The sequence below is a fragment of the Manacus vitellinus genome, unplaced genomic scaffold (assembly GCF_001715985.3).
Source record: "Manacus vitellinus isolate BGI_N305 unplaced genomic scaffold, ASM171598v3 scaffold_6_pilon, whole genome shotgun sequence".
Lineage (NCBI taxonomy): Eukaryota > Metazoa > Chordata > Aves > Passeriformes > Pipridae > Manacus > Manacus vitellinus.
The window spans coordinates 26353276-26361722 of record NW_021940750.1 but is presented as its reverse complement, the minus strand read 5'-3'; positions in this window follow the sequence as shown (position 1 = coordinate 26361722).

Below are 8447 nucleotides of genomic sequence, written 5' to 3'. Positions count from 1 at the left end.
AGGATGCTTTCTTGGCCACCTGGGCACACTGCTGGCTCATGTTCAGCTTCCTGTCAATCCAAACTCCCAGGTCCCTCTCTGCCTGGCTGCTCTCCAGCCACTCTGTGCCCAGCCTGTAGCGCTGCATGGAGTTGTTGTGGCCAAAGTGCAGGACCCGGCACTTGCCCTTGTTGAACCTCATCCCGCTGGAATCAGACCATCTCTCCAACCTATCCAGGTTCCTCTGCAGAGCCCTCCTGCCTTCCAGCTGATCGACACTCGCCCCCAGCTTAGTGTCATCTGCAAATTTGCTGATGATCTCACTGTAGACATGCTACCAGATGCAGATACCAGAGGAGCATTTCATACTGCATAATTCTGGAGCTCTAGGCATGGTAGGACAGATGCCTCCTCAGTGTAGTAGCCAGTAAGTGTACTGTTTACTAAGTTCATTGATGTCTTGCTATTACAATGCAAACAATCTCCTGTTACTGTAACTATCCATATCTTTTTATTAAAGACTTTAGGAATGACAGGAAATTGGCATAAGGGTATGATTTTTATATGAGCGGCACTCATCTGACAAATTCCTAACTAACAATTGGAATATTAACTCCTTTGTAGCTACATTATATAACCCTCAATATTATATTAAATAGTTTTAAGCCATCCTCCATTGAATTTGCCTCTCACTGAGTCAGGGAACATTGGTTCTAAGGTTTGTCTTTGACTATTTTCAGTGGCTACCCAATTTGGTTAACCTGATATATACCAGTTAATTGAAGTAAATGACAAGATAAAGCACAACTGGCTTTTTGTGATATGGTTTTGGAGATTAGTAATGGGGACCACAGCAATACATTACTGTGTCCCTGAAGGTGCCAGGTACCTTGCCAGTCTCATATGGAAGTTTTTAAAGCTGTTGGTAACCAGCTTGCAGTCATTCTAGGACTTGGTCCCTGCTGTTTAAAGTCAAGAACACCAATATTTAATTCTAGGAAATGCTGAGCAATAGCATTCATACTTTAGTGAGCCATTTCCTCATCATGTCCTCTAGTTACAGTATGATCTTGATGATCTCGGTGGTCTTTTCCTAGCCAGTTGATTCTGTGATTCTATGATCTATATACTGTAAAATTGTTACTTTGGGTGGGAGGATGATTGATTCTTAGCTGTTTAGCTAACATGGCACGAGCAAAGGTGAGGCCATGGCTAAAACCTTGGGGTGGGCAATAAAAGGTGTATTGTCTTCCACCCCAAGTAAATGCAAACTGTGGTTTCTCTTGCTGTTGTATAAGGATCATAAAGACCACAGCTTGTGTAGCTAACACACCCACTGAAGAGCATGTATCTACTATGCTGGGAACCAAGGGCTGTTAAAAGACATTCACATCACATTTCCTAACTTGTCTTGCTTCCAGAGTCTTGGAAAAAGTGGCTCTGGCTAGGCTTTTACAGTGAGGGCAATGACGGTGGAGAACCAAGAGCTGCCAACGCAGACAGCAGCAAGTCACTGCTCATCAGCTGGCTGGTGTTAGCTGCTGATCATACACAACTCCAGGGGTAGAGGAGCTTCCAGGTTTCAGAGAAACTGCTGTATGCCAGAGCATACTGGAGATACAGGGAGATTTTGCAGTGTGAATGGTTAGTGACTGCTTAGAACTACTTTTGTGGTGATGATTGCTCCACAGCTCGTGTATATTCATTTGTGTTCTTCTTTGCAGTTTAAAGAGTGTTTAAAAGGCAAAAATAATGTCTCTAATTAACAGGATTATTGATCTTGTTTGAATCAGAGACCACTTTAGTGCTTAAACCCTCACTGTGTTTCCCTGCTTATATTGGTCAAAAGCTGGCTCCAAACACAGGTGAAAGCAGAATGTGAATCCAGTTTTTGTGCAAAGCTGCATTTTAAAAAAAAATCTGACTGCAGAGATTAAAATATAGTTAAGTTGCTATGTTGAGAAAAAAATTTATAAAGTGGTGTCATTATTTATGTACCTTATCCTTAAAATGGTTTTTACTGATAAAGCAAAATAGCAAAAAAGTAACTGAAATTGGCATCCTCTCTGCTTTCTGCACCTCCCAAACAGCAGATCATCACAGGAAGCTTAGAGGTTGAAAACACTGTTCTGCATCAAAGTGGAGATTAGACTGGGTCAGTATCTTTCTACAGGTATGGCAAGATCAGGTCCTTTATGAAGTACTTGCTAAAGGTAAGAGGAAACAATCTGTCCCCATGAAAGATTGTATTCTAAACTGTTAAAGTAAGAGATTTTCTTAAGTTTGAAGCATGAAATCTAAGAAGTCTTCCAGAATTATTGTGAACAACTGCAGCTCCAGGTAGTTTGTTATTCATGTAAATTTTTAGAATTCACTCGGTTCTTGACCTCAGTGGGTTTCTGTAGCAATATGTTTCACCATATTTTCACTAATCGATTTGGCAAACAGTAATCAAGTACATTATTTCTTTTACCAAAAGGATGCAAGATTTTATGTACCATTACAAAAGGGGAAACATTTCAGCTCTCATGTTTTGTCTGAGAAATCAACACACAGCAGACTGCCTTCAGCTGGCTGTATCTTTTAGCTTAAGATATCATATTGGGATTCTGGAGTTAAGTTGCAGTGTCAACCTGTCTTAAGGTGAATGCTTAATGTTTTACTCAAACATAATGTTTTCTGGGTGTTCTAATAATGCAAAACAGTTTTTTGTAGTTATTTTCAGCTTTTCTAATTATGTGTATTTTTTTTTACCTTAACGCATATATTAATGAGTATCATTTAGTCCAGCATTTGTTTTACTCCTGTTTCAAAATAAAAGCCTGCACAGATGGCTGCAAAACAGAACCTTCAAACACAGTTAGATTTGTACATTTGTGCTGATTTATTGCTTAAGGGAAATCAGTTCAAAGTGCTGTGATGCCAAAACCATCCCTGCAGTAAATCTCTTGGCTTCAGTGGATGGCCACATGGGATTGCCTGCGATATCTGGCTAAGCTATGAGATTCTGTGCAATTCCAAAGGGATCTGTTTGACAATATGAAAAAATGAAGTCTGAAGAGCATGCTAATTGTGTTGGGCTTTGGACAGTTCAACCATTTTGTTCAAAGTAGTGGCCCTGAGAGACACTTTCCATTCAGAGACCATAAGAAACAATTACAAATTACTTTGATTTAGATAATGGACAGTAGAAAATGTTGTACTCATCGTGAGTTACGTGCAGGTGCAGACAAAGTAGGGTCAAAGAGTTCAGCTGATTTTCTGAGGACTTAGAAAGCTGCTCTAATTCTGTCTGTGTGGCACCAGAAAGGCTGGAAGGAAGACTTTTATAATACAGCTCCCTACAGAGAGTCTGGGAACTACAGGTAAATAAATTGTTCCTATTCATGTGAATTTCTTTGTGCTCCATAAATCAGGATGTAGTGCCCATTATTCCAAGAAAAAAACAGGGATCATATCAAATTTCATCTATTTCTTTTCCTAATGGAAGCAACCTTAAAGATGTGGGAATCTGGGTGACTCTTTGGGCCAAAGAGAATTGACACTTCCAGGGAATATAATATTGCACAAGATTGCAATGTAGGAACAGGCCAACAGCCTGTTTGGCTTTCATTGGCTTTGCTTATATAGGGCAGGCAAAACACATAGAACTGCAAGTCCTGAAGCTAACTCAATTTAATGAAGCTGTGGATCTTATCTGACTATTTGCAAGGAATGAAAATAGTTACTTGTGAATTTTTGATGATCTGTTAAAGGCAAAGTGATAGCCATTACACTGGAGTAAAAATACTTGTGCTCACTTGTAAGTTAGTGTGTTTTTCTGTGGCAAACTATGTTCTTTTAAATAATCCAAAATCATAAACATGTTTATGGTGCAATGCAAATAATACAGTTACAAAGCTACTATGTAGCACTAAAATGTATTTCCAGACTGAGAGGTGATTATTTTGTCGTAGTTTGTAGGAAACAACTGTGCTTGTAAGCAGTTAGCACTGTAACAGACAACCAAGAAAGAGTTGCCTTGTAACTTTAGCTGCATCCTCTGTGTCATCCAGCTCAACCAGGCTGGAGCTGAGCCAAAGATGGAATGCTTCTCAACATCCTACTCCTAATTGTAATGTTTCCTGTTTTCTTTTGCAAGTAATACTTTATAGTGTAAATGCCTCACTGGTGGTGTCACCTATGACATTTTGGCCTTTTCATTCTGCTCCCATACTTTCCTCCAGAAACTGGCCAGGATGCTTGCTGCTGATGTTTCAATGCTATCTCCCTAGTTCCCTGTAGGAGAGTTTGTTGGGTCAGATATCCAAACTGGATCCATGCATATGTATCGTATTCACCTGACCTAAGAGGCCTCCCATAATCCCGCCTGCTGGGGATCATTTCAGCTGTCTGCACATGAAGGCGGCTGCAGCTGGCCTGAAGCCCAGATGAGTTTGAACTGTTCTGAGGGGAAGCGGTGAGGTGTGACTGCAGCATGCTGTCTGTCACTCCTGATTCTGGGGACATGGTGAGGAAAAGCTTCAGCTGTTTCTTCACAGAGGCAACTTTGGTTTGCCAGAATTTATGATCTCTGTCTCTGTGTGAAGGTGCATGTATTGTTTCCAAGCTAGGCACAGTTTTGCAAGAGACATTTGTACAGTGATGGGCCTCAGCTGATACCTATGCTGGATGCAGGGTGGTTGGTTTTTAATCTCTGAAACACTAGATTGCTTCACTGAGCCGTGTACCACTGTGCACTTCATGGCTTGTTGGGAATGAGAAACAATAGAGCATTGGGTTTGCCAGGTATCTCTTTCGCCGACTTCAGTGAAGAAAAGGCTACAAATAAAGTGGCCACGGGGGCCCTCTGCCCCCCCCAGCTCTGATGTGACAGGGCCAGAAATTGCAGAGAAGTGCCTGCTTATCCTTGCATCTGCCTCTCTTGCTCCACTCCGCTTGAGGGGAAGGAGGGAGCCTGATGGTCATGAGGCTTCAGAAATACCTTCTAGGCGAAGGTCTAACCATGGTTTTCCTCGGGAGGGTGAGAATCCCTGTGTGCAGAAAACATCACTGAAAAGGAAAAATCCAAACAAAGGGAATAAATAGAGAGGAGGCACTTTGCCAAGGAACAAACAGATTCCCTTTTGACAAGCAACGATACTGATGACTGTCAGGCTCTTTTCTTGACATGGAAAAAAGATGTCAGAATCTGCTGCTGGAGGAATCTCCCACATAATCTGGCTATCAAAACACAGCTGCCAATCCCTGGGAAGGAGATCCCCGATCAACAGAAATCACCTGTAAATGCTCTGTTTCTCTTTACTTGAGAAGGACAAATTCTATCACCAGGAAACTATTAATTTATGTTATTGGCATTTTCTAACTCCAGCTTTTCTTCCTGCTTTCCTCCCTCCCTTTCCTCTTTAGTTTCTACATGTACCCCTTCCCATTCCTGAGAATTCACTAAACATATTGTCCTGATTATCTGAATGTCCTTCTCTCTGGGCTTGTCTATGACTGCTAGTCCTAGTAATTTACCTTTTTCAAATAGTTATTTACCAAATAGCAATAAAAAGTAATTACTTCTAGCAGCCAGAGAAAAACTGATCTTAGCATTTTAAAATAGGATACTTTACAGACAAGGTCTTGAAGTCTTCAGGGTTCATATATCAGTAGTGGTACTCTAATACAGGGCTTCCATTAAAGATTATGGCTGTTCAAGTACTTCTATAATGTGAGGTTTTTTCCTTTCTAGTATAGCATTGCTGGTTTTTTTGCTAACAAATATGGGATATCAACTCACACATGCAAGGTAGAGTGTTCTATAAATGAACTCGGATGAGCCTAGTAGAGCTTGCTTTATGCAGCTCTTCCTAAATGAAGGCTGCTTTGACAGTGTTAAGAGATTCCACAGTTCATATGAGGCTGCTGTATCCTTCTGCCAAAGACCATAAAATAGTTTGATGTGGAGTGCAGCTTCTCCTTTCAGTGTGAAGGTGCCAGAAGTTTTTGATTTAAGCATATGGTATGCTTTCTTCATTAAAACAGCGATATACTTAGCTCAAGAGAAGGACTTAATTCTAAAACTCACTGGCACCCTTTTGATAGCAAAGGTGGTAGAATACTATTTCAATGTTGTTTGGATTTTAGGACTTTGAACAGTCCTAAATATCAGGAATCAATGGTTATGATTCCTGGGAATTACAGCTGCAATGTTTTATTTCTTCCAGTACAAGATTGTCTACCATGGTTGGCTATACTTTAGTGAAGTTGTTCTGGATACACTGATGAACACTAATAATAATTTCTTAGTCATTGATTAATTGTGTAAATATGGTCAGGTATGTATTTTTGTGTTATCTGGATTCCTATATACTTCTATATGGATTTTCTGTATTTTTTATATATATATGATTTCTAGTTTGGAATAGTAACCTAATGTAATTGCTAGGCTAAATTATACAAAGAACAACTTATATCTAATGTGGATAATAATGAAACGACTGGACAATTCTTTCTCTGGTGACTTTTGATCAAGAGGAGTAATAGCATTTGGAGTACTGGGATTTTATTGTGTAATTTCCCCAATACTTTTTTCTCAATAAAGCTTTTACCTCAATGAAAAACTTTTCACTTGTTTGAAGAGGAAAGGAGACAGTACTAAATTGAACTTTTAATTCTTTTTCTGATCTAGTGTTTTAAATCATGAACAACCTTGGTCCTATCAAGTTCTGGGATCAAACCTCATAGGTTTCCAGAGGTATTTAACCTTTAGCAGGATAAAGGTTAATGTTTCCTGCCTTTTATATTTTAACCTGCTCCCTCACAAAATCTTAAATAGCAAAACAAACTAATTTTCTTCAAATCTGTAATCAGAAGCAAGATAATTTTGAAAACAAGATCCATCAGGTGTATGTGAGGAATTCATGTGTTTGAATGGAGGTGCAGAGGAGCTCATGTTAATTTCAGTGGAATGGGAACTGGGGCTTCATTTTTTAGAAATACAACCAGACCCCACACTGCACCAGTAATCTATCAGATGGTTAAGCAGATGTTAGGAGATGTTGAGATGAGAGGTAGATGCCATTGCTGTCCTTCTAGTCTAATAGAAGGACTCTCTGTATTCAGAAGTTCAGCAACAAAATATGGTGAGAGGTATCTACCATGTCCTATACAGACTTGTTTCTGGATTTGTGCTGTGGGTCAGATATGCCCAATTTTTGCTTTAAGCTAGGCACATTAGCTTACATTTTCTGATATTTCATCTCTCAGAAACTCTCCAGCTTCTAGCAAATTGTTAGTGTGGTTTGGACCAGTAGATAAGATTATTTTTTTTCTCTGCAAATTTCTTTTAACAATGGACAGTGGCAAAGAATCCAGTGGTGGTTGAAAACTGGAAATGCTTCTTTGGGAAATGGGAAAATCAATAATGCAAGACTGATAAAATAATATGAACTGTGTGCCTAAGCTTTATTATCCAAGTATTGTTTTCCATGAGCAATTAATATTTTAGGGGAAACAATTGCTATGTCCTGTTGTCTTAGTTTAAACCAACCTGGACCATAGTTAGAGCAGTAGTTTTCTAAGGCCTTGTGCAATGTCAGAGAGTCTTTCAGGGAATGTGCTACCTGTAAGAAATGTGCAGAGGGAAAGCTACAGCAGATCACACTAGACATGGGATTGGGCCTTACAGAAGAAAGCTGTTTCTATATTTTGTATGTTAATATAACAAACAAATGTAAATGAGAATGGGAGGTTTTGCTTGCACTCCTTTTCCATCTGAGTGAGTAAGAAATGCTTTAGGCTGGCTATACCACTTTTTTATCCTAAATCTGTTAACAAGTGAGACCAGACAATAAATCAAATATGAAAGATATATAGTGTTTAATCTACAGTGAAAAATAAATTCTAGAATAACTCCAGTACCTCAAAAATGTAACTGGGATTGTGTTATTAGAGAGGGGTCTTCAGAATGCTTATATTGATATAAGCAATATATCATTCTGATAAAATGCTATATCAGAATGATATATTGACTTGTGTATTGACAATGTATTGACATATTGACTTAGAAGAATTTGAGGAAGAGTATTCCCGATTATTTCAATCATAGCAGAAAACATTTTTTAAACAAGCACCACTGGTTGTAGAAATCAGTCTTCGGGCTTCTTTGTTCATGGAGTCACTCATTACGAGCTCTGTAACACTTCTTTTTATTTGTTGGCCTTGGGCTTTGGTTTCCACTGCTTGACCTCTCAAGAATGATTAGATGATTAGAGAGGTCTTATCCATCAAGGTTACTATGGCTACCTCCCACCTTGCTGTTTTGCAGAGATGCACACAGTATTTGAGAAGCAGAACATAATCCCAGACAGACTGGTAGATACTAATGAATAAGGAAAAGGTAATCTTTCACACTCCATGTGTTTATCAAATCTCCTCACCCATCTGAACCACACATAATGCATCTTTTGCATGCTGTTGAG